This window comes from Aphelocoma coerulescens, chromosome 2 (assembly GCF_041296385.1).
Source record: "Aphelocoma coerulescens isolate FSJ_1873_10779 chromosome 2, UR_Acoe_1.0, whole genome shotgun sequence".
NCBI classification, from domain to species: Eukaryota; Metazoa; Chordata; class Aves; order Passeriformes; family Corvidae; genus Aphelocoma; species Aphelocoma coerulescens.
Window position 1 is genome coordinate 99,301,745 of NC_091015.1, and position 22,630 is coordinate 99,324,374.

Here is a 22,630-nt window from a genome sequence, read left to right on the forward strand (position 1 = left end):
CTGATTAACAGGCATGTGCTGTACTTACCAAGCAGTGACTAACACAATGCAAAGGATTAATTTCTATTACCCCCCCCTCCACCTTCACTCTTACACTCTTTTTATCCCTGCCTTTTTCTCCCTCAGTCTCTTCCAGTCTGGCTGAAATGGTTGTACACTCTTTTTCTCCTGCTCCTGAGACAATACTGGGCCATTCCTTTCCTTAGTTTGCTGGATTCTCTTTGCGTTATAGATCATCTTTGTCCGAAAAGCAGGGCTAACAGCCACTCCCAGTGCCATCCACACACAGGGTGATGTGTCTCGTCCCGGGTCCCATCACATGAGGCTTTCCCATGATAGGTGTGGTGCTGAATGTGCTAAACAAAGCTCTAGAGTCAAAGGGGGAATGGCCAAAACCCATGGCCTCAAATTCATGGCTCCCCACCAGCCCCTTCCTGCACAACTCCCATCAAAAGGCAGTATTTCTGTGCATCCAGTGCTGGCAGGACCAAACCCTTAAAACCAGACAACCCTCAGATCCCCGGCACAGTATTTATGGCATCAGTGGGATGAATTCATCCGCATTTCAAGGCAGAACGCATTCGTCTCTACTTTTTCCTGGCTTTTGTTCACCAAAAAAAAGCCCACGTTAGCAGAGCCATGTTACGAACTGCTTCCTGCTTCTGTTGTTTAGTGTTTTGTAGCTACCACGGCTGGCCAACAGGCTGTAAATCTTGCCTGGTGTTTTGTAACAAAGGAAAAAATAGAATGATTTGTGTTGACTTTTGGTCATCGTGTATCATTATCGATCCGGGGGCGGGCGGCGGGGAGCGCGTACCGCGGATCTGTTGCTCGCCACTTCTCCGGGAAGGCGGCGAGAGCCAGCAGTCAGTAGAGGGCAATAGAGAAATACAGTTTGTGATGCCTAAAGGATTTGAAGCCCTGATTATGTGTTTACAGAAAAGAAAAAGAAGAAAAGAAGAGCCAGGAGGATAGGTTGTTCAGTTTACTACCGGAGACCCGGCTGTGACAGACCACCAAGAAAACAAAATTTTCAAAGAGAGTAAAGAAGACCTTCTGCAGCCTCTGCAGGTCTCTCCTTTTTTTCTTCGGAGTTACGTAGGATAACTTAGCCAGAACTTATTGATGTCTGCATGTTCAGTGGACTCGGGAATGGACTGGGAGATGCGGAAACGTACTCTTCGGAAGAAACAGAAGAGGAGGCATTTCAAAGATCCTGCAGGTGACCAAGGTGAGCAAACTCAGGGTTTGTCTTTCACGTGAGATAATAAATGTTCAGTCAGCTGTATAAAAGTCATGAACAAACTGAGTGAGCGATTGAAATTATATGAGAATTTTGCTTTTTCAGGCGTGCTTGTGCAAGATTCATTTTCTCATGGAAAAAAGAGGATAGTGATGCTACAAGGATAAGCATTGCCAAGCATATGTTATTTTGGAGACATGCTAAAACCGGTGACCTGTTTTATGTGTCATATTTTGTATTAGAACTGTTTGAAACATGCTCATCATTTTACAAGGTTTATGTGCTATAGTTCCTTGACTCTAGTTTACAGAGAAATATATAAATAAGATGTGACTATTGTTGTTCCTTTTATAGGGGATTTTTGCTCAGCTTTTGGACAAATGTGGCTCAGAGGTTTGGAGAAATTTATTAAGAGATTTTTGGATGCATAGTAGGAATGCCCTCAGGTTTTTCAAAAGCTTTGTAATCAGAAAGATATTAAGAAGTGATAACAAAGAATATAGTAATAACAAAAGGCATTAAGCCATGGAAATCAAGGGGGTGGCAGAGGCTTGGGAAAACAAAAAAAGCCACAAGAGACTAAGTTAGAAAATAAACACATGAAACACTTTTCTATTGCCAAGATCTCAGCTGGTGTCACCATAACACTTGGAAAATATCCTCGGGATGCCGGGAACCATTAAAGCAGTTCAGATTATCAGAGGATAAACTTCACTTCAGCTGCCACCACTACCAGAAGTGACCAGTAAGAAATGTCTGGGAAATGAAAGATGAAGAATCAAAGCATTGACATTCTGGGGATATCACAGAGCAAATGCAAGGGTATCTAGAGGTCAGTCAGACAGTACCCATTTGAAACAAGGCAGGCTGATAAATAAAAGAAATAAATCATATTCTGAAACAACACATCAGCATTTAAAAGCTGGTTAAAGGACAAGTTACCTGGTGTTCCTCCTGAGCCTGGATTTATTTTGTGAGTGGTATGATTGGTAAGGCTATGACATAGTGATTCATCTGTGCCTTGAGTGCCAAAACATGTAAAAGATTAGTGTGTATTTTGTTAGTTTATACACTGTTTAGAACAGAGCTTCCTTGCAGTATGTCCCTGAGGGAGGTGAAAGATAACATATACAAAGCATTTCACTATTTCCCATGGGTTGGCACCATCCATCTGATAGGGAATGGACCCAATGAATATCAGAATCCACCTGATCTTGAAAGCTACAAGTTCCAATTTCCAATTTTTTCTTCCTTTCATTCAGTTTCCAGTATTCTACATCTTCTTGTATACTTGTAAATCCATTCTCTCACAAGATAATAGAAATTAAAGATGGTATTGAACAAAAACCTCAGCGAGAAATATTCATGCAGTTTAATAGTGCCAACTCTTCTTTAAAGCGGTCTCTGGTAGAAATTATTAACTCTGTATCTAAGATGTGAAGCTCTAGGGCAGTAAACATTCTCTTATAGCTGATAGCTATTTTCAGTGAAATTAGCAGAGTTGCTTTTTAGTGTTATATCTCTGTAAATACAGTCAAAGAGATTTTTGTAGTGGGGAGCCACACACGTCAGCGGCTGGGGCTGAGGAATGGGATCTACTGCTCGTTGAAGTCCAGCCCTCGCTTTGTCCCTGTGTGACTTTGTGGTACATTAGCCTTGTTTATGGTCAGCTCATGAAGGGGCCCGCCTGGCAGCTCGCCCATGCCAAGGGCTGGGCTTTGAATGGCAGAGTGCAGATTGTACGAGGAGGTGCTCCTTCCGTGGAAGTTATGGGAAAGGCCATCGCCAGGTTGCAGGGTCCTTCAGTGCACAAACATACTCCTATGCCAGTTCTGCCTGTAAATCTTTGTCACTTTGAGTCATAATAAACTATTCCTTAATTTTCCCTCACAGAACTGTTGTCTAAAAATCTTGAAATCTCAAGCCTAAATTTCACCTGTGAAAAAGATGCTGCTAATTAATGTGTTAATTGTCATGTAAACCCCTTTGCTTAATGAGATGTGAAATAGCCCCTGCTGTTAGGAATATCAGTGCGTGCAGGAGTTTGTCCCAGGCACTTAGGGTCATTTATTGCTGTGCTGCGGCACAACCCAGGGCTGCTATTTCAGCCTCTTGCCAAAATAGAAACGTTTTACTTTCTGATGAGTCATCTGGGTTTCACTGAGATCTTGCAAGGTTCCCCCACCCTATTCTTCTTTGCTGTAGAGTCCAGGCCCTGCCCTGGAGGCCTTGATTTCCCAGGGAAAGATGGGGTGGAACCTGCTTCAGCAGCTGTCGGCTCCGTTCCTTAATTAACTTGGAGCAGGCTGCTAATGAGTGATATGGAGCGTTTTCCCTGTCACTGGAGCCGAACATGCAACATTCCTAGCCTTTTCTGGCCTGCAGTGTGGCACAGGAGTGCTGGCAACTGAGTCGGAGTTTGCCACACGTTGTGCTAAACGTTACCCGCATCAAGGCAGAAAGGGAACTAGGTCAAGGAAAGGTGGCAGTTTTAATCTATTTTCCATGTTGGTCATATTTGCTTACAAACAACACAGAAGAGCTATATGTTTCAAGAAAATATTTCCTTGCATTTTTTTCCTTCTGGTGCAAAAGGGGCTCGAGGAAGACTTAATTTTTGTATTTCTTTTTGCTTTATTTTCTTTCCCCTTTAATTCTGAATGATCTGTTCTAAGGTGGCACTGGTTTGAGCATGAGTGAGGCCAGACTAGATGGCCTCTAGAGGTTTCCAACCTTACCCTGTAATTTTCAACAGTCGTGCTGTTATTTTGGATTCTTCCTGACTCCAAATTACCTGCGATAGAAAAAAAAAAAAAAAACAAACCCAAAACAACAGCACTATTTAAAGATAATTTTCTTTTCCTTTAAGGTATTATTTTAATTCATTTGAAAATGCACCAGGGAGAATAAAAGCCAGGTACTTCTAATAAATAACTGGTGTTATGGAATAGTTCTTTGCAGTTGTTGGTGTCTGAGTTTTGTCATAAAATGCTTTGATTACCATGTTCGGGCTGCTTTACAGAATTGCTATTGGGCAGAAATGCACTCAGCTGAATGATAACTGTTTGAGGGCTGTACTCCCTGCTGCAGTTGAAAAGTGGCTTTTCACACCTGTTTATAGTATCCTAAGTTGGTATTGTGTTTGAGAAGCTGGTGTCACTGCTGATTCTTCCAGTTCTATGCCTGGTGACTCAGATGGTAAGAAGGGGTGAAATATTTACTGCTAAAATCTGTGAAATAATATGAATTTGAAAAATCCATATTGCTTTCTCAGTAATCCATTTTAGCTAAATTCAGTCCAAATTAAACTGTTTGCCCAGCTGACATCCTTAATTCATCACCCTGGCTGAAACCGAGATCTTCAAAGCTATTTACAACAGCTAAACAAACATGTCTTTCATTAGCTTCGATTATAATGCCTGATGAAGTGCACAAAGGATCTGAATCTTTACATATGACAGTGATGGATATAATTTAGACACAGGAGAAGTAACAGAATCAGGCTGATGCTTAGAGTGAGCTTTAATCCAGAGTTTCACAGTCAAATATAGGTGGGTGGTGCAGTGCTTCTTACCTACTTCAAAACTGCTGCTGCTGAGGCACAGTGGTAGCACAACATATTGTACCTGTGCTAGGAAGTGAGCACTTGCATTTTCATTGTTGGTAGTAGGGCCTTGTCCCCAAAACCTACTCCTCTTTAAAAGAATAAACTGGATGTAACTACCTCCTAAGTGTGAAGCAACTAAAAGTAAAGAGGAAAAACTCCACGTGACACCAATTTAATTAGAATGCATTATCATTGCCTTGATTAGTGATGGAAAACAGGAAACTTCTTCAGTGAGGGTTGTATTATAGTTGCACAATTCCCCAGTACTGAAAGGATCTAACCTTTGTCAAGTTGGCCTGCATGCAAGGCCCTCTGCTTTCCTGTGCCCCTCAGAGTCTTTGTACAGAAAACAAAACTGCAAGGGGTAGATGATTCAACAGAAGAGTTCTTTTTCTATAATCCAGAGGCCTCTGCTTAAGCATCACAAGGCAGAAAAAGCTCACACTAGTTTATATGCACATATGTTAAACAAACATAATCAGAGTTGTGTTAACTTGTTGCTAATTTGCAGTGTGAAGAGGGGCTGATGCAATCTCTGATCTTTTTCAAGAAGGCACATAGCCATGTGTTTTTATGTATTATTTTCATTATTATTAGATAAAAATACAGTGGTGTTCAAGTATGGTCTGTATCATTCCCTTGAAAGGTCATTTCCTTAGCGAGCAAAGACTTGTTTCCCTTCTTCAGAAAAGTAATTTTAAGGGCTAGGTTGATGGCAGGGCAGACATAACAAAGTTTGTCAACTCATAATCAATTTATGGAAATGAAAATTATTTTTTTCCTTACTGCGTGCTTAAGCAATGTTTTCCTCATGAAAATATTTGTGTATTGGTTTTTTGAGTTAGTTTGTTGCGGTTTTTTTATCGCCTCCTTTCTCCTAGGCCAGTCTGAGATCTGTGTATCCCTAAGCACTGTTTGGATAAAAAGATCTAGTTATTCTAAGAGCAGGGAAGATAGACAGTGGAAAGCCTGAAGGAGTAAAAGTCCAGACAGAGATGCAGTGGCATACATAAGTTCTGTGGAGTGCTTGTCACAGTGCCTTTTGGCTCTCAGCTTCTGTTTCATTTGCTCTGCTGGTTAATCATTGGCTTGAGTGCTCAGGTACCATGGTGATCAACACACTACCGGTGCCACAAACCCAGCATGATGCATATTCATTGAAACACTATTTTTGAAAGAAAACCAAAAATAAAAGCAACTTTTGAAAATCCTCAGCATAGCTAACATTGCTGTGTACTTTCCCCTCTAACAATATAAATCAGCATGGCAGGCTATAAGCTTCTTCCTCCCATTTTAGATTTTTCCTTCTGCTGTTGATATCCACAGCTTTCTCATTAAGTGGTTTGAAAGGCTTCAGACTTCTTCCATATGTTGAGTATAGCACATTTGTGCATTGGCCTTTCTGTGCAGCTATTGAGATGTTTGTTCCAGTGTCATCAATATTAACATCAAGGAAAGAGCCTTGGAATAAGAGCCAAATGCATCCTTGGTCTGTTAAACCCCAACAGTTTGCTAAGTGTGACCTTTGTGAAGCTACGGGGATAAAGTTCAACCTTGAAAATCTTGGCCAGCAACTGACTGCTGGAATGCCAATTGGCAAGCGCTTCTTCCTTCTCCAAATGCGGAGCCTTCTGCCTGAGTAGCTCCAGTGCAGCATCTCTTCCGCAGTGTCACGTTTTGAGGTCTGATCCTCACACAGACCTCTGGTGCCGTTGTTAATTTTTATAAAGCTGTGCTATTTATGTCTCTATTTGAATCTGTTAGGTGGCCAACCCTGGGAAGTTAGCACTGAGCAGTAGGTTCCCACTGAGGGTGTTACTGTGCCAGCGTCCCTACAAGATAACTGCGGGGAATGTAGAAAAAAATGTTACCTCTTTATCATGAGTACTTTATGAGTTTGCTCCTGGTTTTGGTATCTTGAATTGCCTCTGAGCTCGGTGCCTGGAGCAGACTGACAGCATGCTGTCAGTCGATGAGCCCCTGGCACGTGGCATGCCCAAGAGGGAAATAAACCACGGAGAAGGGAATTAGATGGAGATAGGTGCAAAGTATGCATCCACTGGAGCTGGGTAATTGTTTCTCAAACTCTGCTGATCGTAAAAGCTGGCTTTAACTTTTGTTTCAGGCCTCGGAAAATGGAAAAGACATCCTTTTCCTCTTATATTCCCCTCACATGAGATGAAGATACCAAATATTTTTTTCAGGTGTGTCTTACCACCTGCTTTGACAGCAATTAGCTCACCAATTGGTGTGGGACAAGTTCCATTAATATGTGGTGAAAGCACGCAAAAAACCTCAAAACTCAAGGAGCGATGCAGGGACGCTGTTTATGTCTCCCTGGCATGAGGCAGGAAGGGCCTGTGCTGCTTTGCAGGAGTTGGAGACGCTTACAAGAAGTGTGAAGACAAACCAACACCCCATACTGAATCCCCCATATTACTGATTTTTTTTTTTTTTTTTTAGATATAGTAAAGACACTAAATATGGCAATCCTGTTAATATTCCTGAGCCAAAGAGTGAGTGAGATTTACAGGATTTGTGGGTCAGGACAGTAGTCTCCTCCTTAGCCTGTTTCCTGTAAGATCTGAGCTAATGGTGCTGCAGGGGTGGTGGGAGAGAAGCCAGGACTACCCTCTAAGGATTTAATTTGGAAGGCATTGTAATTGGGATCCTCTCCTCTCTATCTATCATGCTGCAGTATGGGACTTTCCAGCTTGGCTCTGTCCAGTCCTTGAACTCACTAGGATCCACAAATCCCTGTAAAACATACAGGTACAGCTGCTCTGCTCTGGTATTTTACTGCAGAGAAAGAACAAACTGGAGGAAAGGGGAAAATGAGCACTGCTTGCTTCCTCTGCCTCTCCTGACACCAGGGCCAATGCAGGTAGAGTCACACCCCTCTCCCAGGTGGAAGATGGGCCAGGCTGCAAAAGGGGGCACCAAATGGGCTGTGGGCTAGTACTGTGGGGTGTGGGAGCAATACCTTAATGATCCTGGTGCCTGTAGCACGATTACAAAACTGGGCTGTGGCATCAGAACACGAGTTGTCCTGTAAAATGATTTTGTTACCATGATACTGCCAGTCCTACAGGCAACCCTTCCTGCCAACCATTTCCTCCTTTTCATTGATCTGCAGTAATTTTTTGATTACTTTTTTGGTTACTTTGAATACTTTTGGTTACTTTGCTTACTTTGAATGGTTTTTTGGCATTCCTTTGCATTAAAGGGTATTCATGGCATTCACAGGTAGGGTTCAATTAATTCCTTCATCCTTCTTTTCCCAAGGTTGTTCTGTTTTTGAGAACCACCCTAAAACACGTGCAAATTGAGCATGGATAGAGGCATCTCTTTCCAGCAAATCTGTGCACTAGTTTTTTTCCATGGACTGTAGTCTGGAACTTGGCAAGCCTTTGGAATCTTTCCTGGATGAGCAGTTCTGGATTATTCTCCAATTTTTTTTTTTGGAGCTGGAGTGAAAATAAACATGAGCTTGCAATGCTGGGCACAAACTCAAACCCAGACTTTCCCAATGTGAGCCCAGAGCTGAGAGATTTAATTTGGCCCCTTTTGGATTCTGATCCCGTGTCAGAGTGAGGTTTTGAGTCTGAATGGCATGCAGTGTCTGTGATACTCATGTAAGTATAAATACACCATCTTAGTGCTTGCAATATATTTACAGCCTCCTATTCATTTCTAACTAGTGGCATTCTCCTTTTCGGCTACAGTGGGAGAAGCCATGGGCTTTACTGTTAGAATTGGGTTTGGTATCTTCTTATGGCAACAAAACCTGCAGATACAGAAGCATGATGAATGCTCAGACATGAAGGTCAGAAATTAGTCCATTTCTGAGCAATCTTAACATCTGCTGGAATGAGCAGAGACATAGTTTATGTAGGTTGCACAGCTGCAGCCATTGACTGTTCACTTTCATAAAAGCAGATCCATGATTTTTCTGTTCTCAAACACTTGATAGTTTTGACTGAAAACAGTAGGCCTAATGCCAAATGGGGTTCAAAACATCTAATCAATAACAGGGATTGGTATGTCTGGAGTGAAATGTATGTAAGGCAAGAAAAGCAATCTCACCTGGTCTGGTGCTGAAAGGGTTAATGAGGAATTAAGGAGAAGAAAAAAATAAAGGCTTCTAGAGTTGTGTTTAATTTTTCAGTCTCTTTGCTGTCTGCCAGTCCTTTTTGTGAATGCTAAAAATTTAATTAAAAAATTAAAAATGTATTTTGAAGACCAATTTAAGAAACCGAACGTGCAATGCTAACTTTGGAAAACTGCAGCTCTGTTTTCTGACAGAATCTTATATTTGTGACTAAGGGAAAACTTGATTATTTCAGTGTATTACTGGAGAAGTAGATGTGAATCTCACTTTATCCATTCTCACCCTGACAGATTGACTTGGAAACCTTCAGTTTCAAAGAAGGTGAAAGTATCAGATGAGTTCATATGCAACAGATGGGTTTTCTGGAAAAAGCCTCAGTTTGATAAACTTTCAGAAAAATTTCACATGACTTGCTGGAGAAGAAGTGCCTTTGTTGTGAATGTTTGCTGGTCCCACCAAAGTGGGTGCTACTTTGGGAATTCACTTCAACTGAGATTAGGACTTTGTTTATAGACCAGTGTGAGCATTGAAGATGAAGACATTGATCATTAAAGCTGTGTCAGCGTCTCAGCAATGAATTGATGTTCTTTTTGGCTAAAGTTCAATATTCTTTGAATGAAAACCCTTGATTTACATTTCTCAACTATTCTTGTGCGGGTATTAAGCTGATGTCTTGCAACTGTTTGTTGAGCCACTGAAGAAACAACCAAAAAGGGGAAAAAAAAGCCATCCAAACAACCCACAGAAAATATTGATTTAACTTTGGTGGCTGCTGTTGAATATGCTTGTCCTTCCCTCATGCAGCCACAGAATATATTGGCTTTGCAGGTAGGCTGTCTGACAGCTTCCTTTCAAAGCGGTGCCAAACCTGCTTCGTGGATTAGTCAACAACTGTTTCCTGAATTGTGCTTGCACCTGTTTCCTCTTCTTCTGGAATAAACAGTTTTGTCTGAAAAAAGCATTGACAAAGGCCAAAGTTGCACCCCCAGCCTGGCCCACTGATATAAAGGAAATCACATTTTCTTGGTGTTTGTAGAATGAAAGTGGCAGCTGTTACCATGGGAATAGTCAATTTATGAAAGAAGAAGTTTTGAGGAGGCTGAACATTACCACTAATCGAAGTGATTGCAGTCAAGACAAAAGGTTAATGTTCGAGATCTGCTAATTAGGAGAGAGCTACTTTTCTGACAATGTGAGGATGGATACAAATGAATTCTGTTTGATAAAAATGCTGTTGTCCTGGCTAATCCCTTGAATTTATTATTTTGGATACAAGGATTAGATTCATCCCTAGTATAAGTATCCGCTGATTTGTTTTCAAATGAGTGTAAACTTAATGGGTGTAAATAGGCACTATTTCCTGGAAAGGTTCTTTCAAATACTTTCTTACAATGTATTTTAAGGATTATTACTTCACATTCCCATTTTGGAGACATTTTAATGTGTTTTGTTTTGTATTTTGCAGCTATTGACATCCTCTCTGTTCTTTTCTCTCTGCTTAACACATTTTCTGGGGTGTAGAAATTACTATGGTTCTTCAGATTTCTCCTTAGATGTGCTAAAAATGTTGTCAGCAAATAGAGAAAAGGCTTTGTTATTCTGCTGCACTCCCTCTGTTGATTGACTGTGCCAAGACAAAGTGAATAATATAGTAGTCATCATCTGCAAACAAGAATGTTTGGGCCAGATCATCTCTGCTCATATGAAGTGCCAAATCTCCACTCTCTTCAGGAGAAATGGATCTCTCCAGAAGTTCTGAAAATACAGTTTCTGTTAAATTTCTCTTTGGAGCACCTGTCTGACAAAATTCTAAGCAGCTAATAACAATTTAAAAACAAGTCTGCAGTTTTACCTGGATTATTTCACAAAATAATTATTATTAATTAATTACTTCACAGAATACTTTATTATTATTAATGTTGTATTTGTGTGAGCCCTAGGTGTTCAAATGATCTTGGGCTCTACATTTTTTCTATTTATTTTTACTTGCAAGTAGTTTGCATTATCGCAAAAGCCTTTATCTGTGTAATTAGTTTTACATGGATTTTGTAATGAAAAGTGTATGTGAAAAATGGAATGGTGTGTTGGATATGTCCCCAAAAACGAAACCAGTAACATCAAAGCAGTAATAATACCAGTACCACACTAGTAATGGAAGAGCTAAAGGACACTCTGTGACCAGTGGATGCGAGCAATGGGTCCCAGCAGTTGTAAGGGATGTTACAGCATGTGATGCTTCCAACTGTGTATCAACCTCCAACTCCAAGGCTGTAATTTTGCCCTTACTGTTCTACCTGGGAGACTATTTGAGGAACTCATAGGCTTATAGCTGTTTCCCTTCCGTACAGCCTTGATGAATGTGTGGCATGTACACTCTCTTCTCCCACCATGCTCTTCTTGCTCCTTGAATTAGGTAATACTTCTTCTACCTGGAGGCATCTTCCTCAAGGCGTTTCTAGGCAGCTGTTATATGCTTTGTTTGCTCTTCTTTTGCTGGGCTAAACAACTCATCTCTGTTAGTATCTTTGGATGGGGAATTTCCTTGTCTCCCAGGTCCTACTGGAAATCCCTGTCCTCATGTGTCCTACGGCCTCACTTGCCCTTTTCATCATGTACCTGTTTAGTCACTCTCTCGTTGAAACCTATAGTCTTCATTAGTCACTCCTGGGTCATATCCCAGGTATTTTCATTTTGTGCCCTGGGCCTTGCTGCTTACCCCATTTCTTTGGCTCACGTCTTCAAGCCGCTCCATTTGTACAGTTTCACTACTCTACTGACATTAGAGTGTGCAGGTACTCTTCTACCTCGGTCACAGTGGTCAAGAGCTACAGAAGGACAACAGAAGCCCCAGAATGGATGCTGAAGATCCACTGCTGGTCTTAATTGATTCGATGCATACCTTCTTAAAGGCACTTACTTGCTATTACTTCTCCTTTAGCTGTTTTTTAACCACGCAAAAAGTCTTAGTCCTCAGATTCCTTAATAGCATATAACATGATGTCAAATGCATTGCTAAAGTCCTGAAAGATGAAATCTATTACACTTCATCTGTTCCCAAAATCTTCTACCTCATCTAAGAAAACTATATGGATGATTTGTATGGTGTCCTCTTGCTAAATTGCTGTTGCACTTTATCCCATTTTTCATTTACCTCTGTGTCTCTATATATTGTCTCTCTCAAAATGTATTTTAAAGCCTTTCATACTAATGAGGTCCAATGAAATAGCTTGTAATTTCCCAGATGCCATCTCCTCTTATTTTTCTTCACAGATTTTTTGTAAGTAAAGAAACCATATCTTCTAATTTTCAGCTTCACTCCCAGCTAGGTGGTGTATTAAAAATATTTGTCACTGGACCAGCATTACACGTGAGAGAAATTTTTAGAAGTATGAGATGGTGATTAATCAGACTTCAAGCATTTAACTTTTTGGCTCGAGCTTTTTGCTAGCTGTGTTAGTTTCTATTTGCATACCAACATTCTCATCATTCACCCTATCTTTGTTTCTAAATGTAACCTAAAAACTTCTGATTGAAAACCGTGGGAAAATCCTTAGTTAAGGCCTTCCTTGTGTTGTCTTTAATCTCTTTTGCACCCTTCCTCCACAGTGGCTCACCATTTTTCCTTGTGGTTTTTTTTTTTTTTTTCTGTTTATACTACCAAAGACCCTTTTACTGTATGCTTTCATATTCTTTGCAGGACAGAAGTCAGTTAAGTTCATGGGAGTTCAAACCTTATCTTTGTACTTCCTGACTTCTCAGATGTTTCTAGCTTGTGGACAGTACTTTTGGCATTCTGTGTGCACTCTGCTTGTTTCCAGTACCTTCATTTTACAAGGTCCTGCTTGGTTGCTGGCTGCAGCTTCATAAGAGCTACTTGTTCAATTTACTGCCCTTTTTCTGTACTAAAGAATAGGCATAACTCGAGAGAGTTTAAATGCCATTTTTATTGTCATTCTACAATGCTTTACTATGTTAGAATAATTCTTAAGTTCCCATGCCTATCTTTCTTCTCTCTTATATGAATAATCCTACTCATGTCAGAATCAAAGCTATGAAGATTATGTGTGTGAGAAAAGGGTTGCAGATTAGGGTCTGCACTCCTTGAAGTACTTTCCCCAGGTGTAGCGTTTTTTCATAGCTCTTTTAGCTGTGCTGTAAAAGCTGCTTAAGAGATACACATGGAGTATCAAAAGAAATGCAAAATATTTTGGAAGATGAAACTTCTTGGAAACCGAAGAATGCAGGGATTTGTTCAGGTGCCCAGTATTTCTCTAATAGCTTTTTTGCCAATCAACCCATGTTTTATTTCTGTCTTTTAAGTATTATTAGATTTTCTTTTGGCACCCTGGTGATTTGCAAATGTACAAGTACTGTACTGAGTGCTTGGGAAAATGGTCTTTCACAGAACTAAACTGTTGCATGGAAAAAGTTCCTTGGTAACTACTTATTACTTGGATTTTTGTTAGGTCTCAAGATGTGTCATGGCTGTGTTGCACTAACACTGGAAAAGCATATTTAGCAGCTAACTGGGCCCCAAAGAGCTTGCAATTGAAATATGTAAAGTGCATCCAGTGCCAAAGGAAGCAAAAATCCTTTTCATGGTTACTGTGAAATGTGGGAAATAAGCCAGTGTCACTCATCTAGAGCATGATCAGTAGCTGCACCCAGTCCCTTTGACTTCTCTCTCTCTCTCTGTTGCAGGAAGGTTTTTCCTATTTTCATCCACTACAGTCATTAGTAGGACTAGGAAATTTCAGTAGGATGCTGAGAATGAAAGGAGACAAAATTTCATTTATCTTCCTGCTGTTTCACTTTAATAATCTGTCACCATACACAAAGAAATTGGTAACAGGAGAAAGCGTGGTATATTCTCTACTGTAGCCATTGCATTTTATAGCCAATCCGGTAGGATCAGCCATTAATCTGTTACAGGGAGGAGGCCATGGATGGGTCAAAACCCAATTTGTCTGCTAATTTACAAATTTTGAGCAGAAGAGATGAACAGACTGAACACAGAAGTAGATGACAATGCGGAAAATATTTTTTGGTGTTTAAAATTCTTTCTTTTGAATTGAGTCTATTCATAAGTAATATGACACACGACTCTGAGAAGATATCAGAAAGTCTCAGTAGATTTAGATTTTCGGATTAGCTGGTGAGCTGCACAAATGTGACCTGAATTATGACTCTTCTGTACTTATATACTTATAAATACTTTTTCCACTACAAATAAATTATGAAACACATTTAAAGTAATGAGTTAATGAAAAAAAGATTTTTTTTTTCTAATGGACACAACTACTTTTAATAGTGTAACATTTTGCTGTGAGAATGAAAAAAATCCCTCTTCTAATCTCTTTCATGTGTAACTGCATCCATTTACTTCAGCAGTATCAGTGAATCTAGTTTGGCTGATAAAAGTCAGCTGGAATGTCACTTCTGTGTGTGTCAGAAAGAGTCAGGAGAGGTTAGAGAGGAATCTCTGTGTGTTTCAGTACTTACCTGCTATGTCATCTTCACATCGAGGCAGGATCCTGGGTCATAGGAAAGAAACGGAAGCAAAATTCTGTTTTGAAGTGTGTCATTTCATGTATGTACAAAACTATTACTTCTCTCTCAGGCAGGGAAACTATGCACGGTATTTAAAAAGAAGTAGTTCTTAGTATAACTGTAATTATGAAAAAATTCCTTACTGTCAGGGTAGTGAGACACTGGAACAGGTTGTCCAAGGAGGTACAAACCTGGCAGTGTTTAAGGCCTTCAGCAACCTTCTCTAGTGGGAGGTGTCCCTCTCCAGGGCAGGGCGGGTTGGGACTAGATGATCTTTAAGATCCCTTCCAACACAAACCATTCTATGATTCATTCTATGATTCTATGTTTTACAAAAAGAAGAACAACAAATCTTGTAGAAGTGCTTGCATAATGTTATATTAAGGAATTTCCAAGAAAATCTGGTCAGATGGTACTCAGACTATGAATAGAATTTCAGGTACCAGCACAGTGTTGTTGAAAAGAAGGTCTCCCCTGGCACCAATGTTGCAGTTACTCACCCAACAAATCTTGTGTTCAGTAATTCATTTCAACAGCAACAAAAAAATCCAGGTAATTTTATCACCGATAATGTTTTTTCCCCAGTTTCTTTTCTAAAACAGTCAACACAAATCTTTGTTCTTTTATTGTGATTGTTTTGGAGGATTTTTTTTTCATGGAAGAAGGAGGTATTCAAACAATTAGAAACTTTTCAATCAAGAATGTGGAGATAATAAGTTAAATAGGGCTGATAAATCATGGTAAGGGAAATCTGTCCCTTCCCATCTATGCTGGTTTTCTGAGTGAGATTTTCAGAAAACAGAATCTTAGCCTTAGGATTTATAGTCCTGCATGAACTTTTCCGGAAAACAATTCTGCTGCATCAAGGACAATCCATTTGTTCACAGGCTGCAAAACGATGGGTGTTGATTTAAAGGGACAGAAAAATAACTGGTTTAATTTTTGGATGTGTAAAATGTACAGATAGCTAGTTGAAAAAAAATGTACCATTTCTTTTAATGCTTATCTGTTAAAAATAGAGCCCATTTTTGACTTGGGTTATATGTCTATGTTGATTTTTCTTAGTTCTGGAGCAAGAGCTGCAATACAAATAGAATGGCATAGCCATTCACTCAGCAGTCATCCAGACAAACTGACCTGATTAAGGTGAAAATTTTTCATTGCAGCAGTTTTCTACTGGTGTGTTAGGATATTTGTAGTGAAAAGGACATGTTTTTTGCAAGTTTATTTTAATAAAAGCCCCACACCTCAGACCCCAGATATTCAACTTTAAAATTCATACATTTTTAAATTTAAATAAGGCTCCATAATGCCTTCTGAGTATTACAATTTAGATGCTTCTTGCTCCTGTTCTACTTAGGGGCCTGTTTTCCTGTTTGGACCTAGTCTTCCATGACATGCCACTCTCTCTGCGTTATGGCTGTGGACGTAGCCTCTTCTCTGATGAATTGAGGGAAATACAGTCAAGTAATGTAGCTACACAAGGGAATGAGAATATGAGTCACTCAAACTTTAATATCTGCAAGTGCCAAAAGCTTGTGTTTAAAGCTCCCCTGGAAAATTTAATTCTTTTCTGCAAGAGGAAAAAAACCTGCAAATATTTTTAATTACCTCTAGACACCTAGTTTTTATTTACTGTTGAATACCTAGGGTGACTTCTGTAAAATTATTCCACAGGATATGAGTTTAGAATTTTAGCTGTGCAGAAACCTAATATTGTGAGTGAAAGGCTCTGTCTGAATTTTTGTACAAATGATTTCATCTGACAGGTGGAAGAGAAGGGTGATTTTGAGTCAGGAGCATTTGGGCTATTGGTATTCTTCAGCCATACTCTATTTGTGCAGAGAACTTTTTTGTTGATGTCTCTATTAATTCTTTCTCTCAGTCAGTAGCATTTGAGACAGAAAGCATTTTTTCACACAAGTGTTGTGCATGTGGTATGGCCCACACGACTGAAATTCGTCTGTGAGCTACAGTGTCAGCTTGACATCAATTACTGTCTGTGGCTCCAGGATAGGTATCTTTAAGCATCAAGCAACAAGCAGAAGTTGTATTTCAAACCCTTGAAACCTGCTATGAAGCTGCTGGTCTGAAAGCTCTCATCCAATTTGGATGGAATTTTCTCAGCTTGGATTGCTTAATCAATGCTCTGTTTTCACTTCATTGGCAAAAAATAATACAAAAAGAAAGCTTCTCTATTAACAAATCATTTGTCATTTCCAAGCTGGCAGCAGAGGTCTGTGCAGTCATGTCTACTGAGTCGCTAAATCTTTATGCCTTCTCCTCTTTGGAGAGTCATTAAGTTTAGAAGCACTAGCCTCTACAGGGCTAATCAGGATGACTTGTTTTAAAACATGTCAAAAATGCTGGGCAGCAGCTTGTTAAAAACTTCCACATTATGGATCATTCTGATTGACTGGGCATAGTTTAATGCCAGATCTGTTATTATTTTTAACACAAGTTGCAAAGATGCTTATACATTGTAATTGAGACTTTAGGCTGGGGTTGGCACAGGGATTTACTGCATCTAAGCTCTTCCAATTTTCCTTCATATTAATCCAGAATATTTTTATTGTCTGTCTGTTAATTAGAAATCTGAGCCACTGTTGCTCAGTGCTATTCCAAGACCTTGCCCAGAGAAGTTTTGAATGCCCCATCCCTGGAAATGTTCAAAGCCAGGTTAGATGGGGCTTAGAGCAACCTGGTCTAGTGGAAGATGTCTCTGCCTGTGTCAGAGGGGTTGGAACATGATGATTTTTAAGGTCCCTTCCAAGCCAAACCATTCTATGGTTCTATGATTCTGTGACTGTTGAGAAACTGATTTTCAGAAAGGCTGTTTGCTCATGTCTTCATTGTCTTCAGCTCAAGTCAAGTGTCACTGCTTCTAAACACCAGAGCTGCACAGTCAACCTAAATATCTGCAAGAGACTGTGGACTGCAGCCCAGCCCTCAGCCCAACACTTCAGACCAAACTGGTTGCCAAGGGTTTGTGTCCAAACACAGAACAAGTGATGAGTGTGCATATTCCTGTGCCCACCCTGTCTTCCATCAGGTAACGTTCAGCACATCATAATTGTATCCTGGTGTCTCATCTGCTTTAAGACAGTGACTGACCTTGACTTGGAGCAGCTACAGAGCAGGCACACGTTTCAGCTGACAAGGCCTCTGGCAAAAGGGCAGGTGGGGCAGCCTGTGGAAAACTTCTGTGCCAAAATTCATTAGAACTTGTCACTTTGGTGGCTACAAGGTGGACAGGAGATGGAGGAGAGGGGAGCAACCTTCCTCCTTTACTCTCTCATATTTCAAGGGGGTTAGTCCCTATCAGGGAGAAAGAAGGGCAGTCCCTGTCCACAGGAAGAGTTTTTGGGTCTCTGCCTTTGTATGCACCACATGAGGATATGAACTATGACTTTGCTCTCATCCCCTCCACTATACCACCAAGACAGACTCTCCTCTCCTCCTATAACTAGGTTTTCAGAGCTCAGCAACAAAAGTGCAGACCTTGTTCTTCCAGAAAATGACATGACATTTTGTTAGTGCCAGAGAGAATTGGACTCTAGTATCCAAAGTCTGAATGTAGGTCTTTTTTTGAACACTACATTTCAAGTTAAATCATTTTGTTTTCTGACCAATTCATAGTGAAGAACTACATCTCTGTTTCCTGTCTTTTATGCTACAAATGCAATTTGATTCAATTATATTTATTGTACTTTGAACTTCAAGTATTTCCTGCAGTTTCCAGGAAAAGAAAGGAAGGAAAAGTAGGAGGAAAATCATGACATAAATGACTTTGGTCTAATTTGTGACTTTCAGATTTTGAGCATTTCTTAATTTGATTTGCAGGTGATGATCTGACAGAATAAATAAATTATAGACTGCTCGGGCATTTGCTGTGGTATCACTCCCACATGAGGAACCTTCATCACCATCTTTCTTCAAGTGTGTTCTCTCCTGTGGTAAGTTTTTCAAACATATAATCTTCTTCTGTGTCAAGAATTTAAAGCAGAGGGAGTGAGATGAGTTCTGAAAAGTCCAGCCCTGGTCCTAGATTTTGTTGTCAGAACTGGAAGGTATAGTCAGTAAACCTAGTTGTACTCATGTAGAACATGTGTAAGGTTTGGTAAGGCTGTGGAGTGTAGTAAATACCATAGAACTAAATTATAGGTGTCACTAACTCTTGTTTGTGTTTCCTTTTTCCCCATGAAGTGGACCACATTTGCACAGTATGTAAATTTTTTTTACTTGTCTGTTTACCTGGAATTAATTTTTTTAATACTGGCACCTGTATTTGCTACTTATGACTTTACAAATTATGTCAGTTCCTCTAAATAATTTTAAAAAACCCTCTTGTCCAATATTAAAAACAAACAAACAAAAATCCCTTAATAAATCTGACAACTAGCCTTTGGAATGGAGACCTAATTAGTTCTTATTGAGCTTGGTCCAAAGATCACTGAAGTAATTTGGAGTCTTTCCATTAAAGTTAATTGACTTTAGAGCGAAATCCTCAGACACGCTGGTTTAGCAACATAGGATAGCAAGCAGTCTCTCTGCCATCCATCAGCAACATCACCTCCAGACAGGCTGTGTTAGCTGTTCTAATTCACGTTGTTTCTGGTAAAGATGTTGCCTAAGTTGATTATGTCCCTGCAGGCAAATAGAGCACCTAGAAAAAACTTTGTGCCCTGGGTACCTGTTTATGTGGCAGTCACCAAAGCCTGCAGGTTTCACACATTCCGGTTTCAATGTGGAGCTTTCATCAGAAGTGTCAACATTAACAAGATTTTAAACTGCAGGCAAATATAGAGCATCATTTGATCCTGGCAAAGAACTGTTTGCCTCAGCACTTGTGGGATAATGTAGAGTAAGCAGCAAATCATTGATGAATCTGTAATGTAACACCAGTCCCAGGAGAGCTCAGGCAAAATTGCTGAAAAGAAGAAGGAAAGACACCAAAAGTGATTAAATGTGGTGAAAGATTCAGACCTGGGGAGACCTTTAGGGAGACACTTCTTATTTTAAGCATAAAGGAAAAAGTGGTATAGAATTATGTGTATAAGCCTCTCATTCTGGCTTAATAAAAACCATAAGGAACCCCCAGATGCTGAATGCTTACGGAACCTTAATTGGTCTGGAATAATCCTTGCAGTTCCTCTAGTTTTATGCTTGTGGTAGTGTTGACTTCTGGCCATTAGCCACGAGTTTCTATTGAACCTTTTGCACGTTCTACCAGGCCATTAATTCTCATCACTGTTAAACACCTTATGTGCTTTTGCTCTCGATAGACATAATTAATAAACATAGGTAAAAATTTGCATTGATAAGGCAAGGTGCTTAATCATTCCTTGTACATTTAGTACATGTGGAAAATTCACTAACAATATCCAACAATACTTAAACGGGAATTAGAGAACCTCAGTGGAATTGCATTGTCTAAAGCGTACATCGCATCTGTCACCACAGAGAGATGGTCCTTAGCCTTGCATTTCAGTGGATGCCCACTTGCTCCCCATCTCCACTTTGTCTTGTTTCTGGCTGCCATAGTTCTAATAGAGATCCAGTGGGATCCATGCAGGTTTTTCCATAGTAATGGTTGGGACTTGTACTAAAGGCCTTGGTTCTTGGGAGATCACTGTTCGTTTTCCATCTCTGTGGTGTATTTGCTGTGGGAACACAGCTCCGTCACTCTGGCTGGTCTTAATAGGGTTGGCAGAACTACTTTCTTTGGGTAGTCTGCTTTGTGACACAGTTTTGTTTCCTACTATATTGCTGTACCTGGGAAGTAGGGTTCAAATTCCATTTGGTGCCCCAGGTTACTTAACATAACAAATTTAATTTAGTCACTTTCAAATAATGACATTGCGATTAAAAAACCCCTCCCTAGCACATTAATTATCCTCAGAGCAATCCACTCCCTTTGCAAATTTATTTTGGAAACTAAGCAAGGTTATACTGCAGTGTCAAATACAGTCATCTGTTTGGATGAAAGCAGTTGTAAAGCTCTGGCTAATACTCTTGCAAAGTTTAGATTAAAGTATGCATTCCGCCTCCTGATACCAAAAATACTGAGTTAATGTACCAAAAGTAAACATTCATTTAAAGAAAACAAAGAGGCTTTTAAGTGATCATTCTGAAAATTTCAATGTCATTTTGCAATAATTTGTGTTGCATGATTCGTGCTTGAAATATTATTATCTACTTTCTCTTAAATATGCTTCTCTGTTGTTGGAAATTAAGACACTTTTTACTTTGCACCGGCTGATAGTTTTGAAGGTAGGTGAAGATGGTTGTTCGTCTTTCATCAGCTGCAGCAGTGGGGATGTCCCTTAGACTATATTGGCTGAAAATGATGTAAGAATCTTTAGCTTCATGTTTATTATATCCAGGCCAGTGGACATCCAAAGGAATTTGTCTCCTAGGCACCATCAGAATAGTGGCAGGCAGTGTAGATGGGCTTGGCAATGAGGCCCTGCCTGTACCATGACAAAAGGCCCCACAAGGCTTTTCAAGTCTGCAGTAAAGCACCATGCTCAAGGGATTAGGCAGGAGGGAAGAAGAGAATCTACTCTTTTTTTTATCTGAATTCACAAAAAAAAAAAGAAAGAAACATTTGCTCTCAGGCATAACCAAGATGGAAGACAATGTCTTACTGACAGAGGAACATATATTTAGCACCATGATTTATTGAGAGCATTCGTGCTTGTTTCCTGAGAAATACATAGAGCCTTTTGATAACACTAGATGATAGCAATCTGTTCTGTGGGCAGATGTGCACATAATAGATGGTGCCTTAGGCATATTTGCCCACATTTGGTGAATTCTCTTCTTTTTTGTCTTACTACATGGTTTAGTTTTATTATATTGACTGTTGAGAACAGTATCTCCTTCATGTCAGAAATCACTATTTAAAACTATGCAGATTTTAATAATGCAGTAACAGTAATGATTTTTTTCTAAGTGTATGATAAAAATAGTGTCACTCTTTTCCTGTGGTTGGAGACACTTTAAAATTGGTGGACTGGTCATACTGATTTTGAAATAATCTATTTTTGCTGTTGTTCCAGATGATGTAAATTAATGGAAAATGGTCTCAGAATCTGGCTAGACAATGCTTTTGCTTTTTTGAGAGTCTGTGCACTGTGTTTAAGAGTTTTGGTCTATGCTCTCAGCTGGGATTTAGATGGGATCATTTCCTTTGAAGTTTTGTTGTTAAAGTTCCAGATCAATACAGGATTTATGTTTGCATGTTTTTAAGTACACAAGTAGTCCTGAAATCAGTAAAAAAAGTTCTGACTTAATTGATGTCAGTGCCATAACTCCCACTCACTTCAGAAAGGCCAGACCTAATCACATTTTTCAATCAAGTTGTTTTGGGTCGAGAAAAGGGAGAATTGTTCTGTTTATTACCAATGAATGAAGGGTATTCATATGTTAAGTTTTTATAACAGATACAGTGCAGATACCCATGGAGAACTGTCAGAAATAATTATTTCAGTTTCGTAAAAATCTTCTGGTTTAGTAATTCCAGTTCTTTATTTTGTCCTTTTACATCATAGATTAATGTTAACCATATTACTATGATGATGCCAGATATAATCTAAAATGGTTTAGGCAGCATTTAGATACAATTGATGCAAAGCTTCTTACCATATCAAACTAAAACCATTAATAATATCAAAATAAATTGTTTTGTCATTACCAAAATTCTTTTGGTTTAGATTCCTGAATCTCTTTTCTTCAAACCATTTGTTTAATGGGAAATTTAGAAGCAGAGACATTCTTTCTGATTTAGAGTATAATCAACTTTTGAAGGGTCAGAGTTTCCTGCAGAACAGAAATTTCAATTTTGACCATCTCTCAGTGCAGTGAGTACTTCATTCACTGAGAATGTTTGCCAACTTAGTGAAAAGCTGGGTACTAACGTGTTATTCAAATTTGGAGCTTAGCTGGCTAATGTTACTGCTGATCAAAAGAGGACAAATGTGATCATATTGCTGGACAAATACATTGTCTGTGATGCCTTGGTTTTTCAGAAGATAATGAGTCTTGTTACAGTTGCTCTTCCTCAGATACTCCATTTCTGGTTGACAAAATTTTTAAATAGAGCCCAAGCTTTTGC

General features: G+C 39.5%; 1 long non-coding RNA gene across 1 annotated transcript in view; it reads left to right on the top strand.

The window, feature by feature from the left end:
* Window positions 1-948: 948 nt before the first annotated feature.
* Window positions 949-22,630, top strand: part of LOC138104868 (uncharacterized) — a 73,319-nt gene continuing 51,637 nt past the window's right edge. The window contains exons 1-2 of the long non-coding RNA XR_011148315.1: window positions 949-1,231; window positions 18,355-18,467. This is a non-coding gene — a long non-coding RNA (uncharacterized lncRNA). The remainder of the gene's footprint in view (window positions 1,232-18,354; window positions 18,468-22,630) is intronic.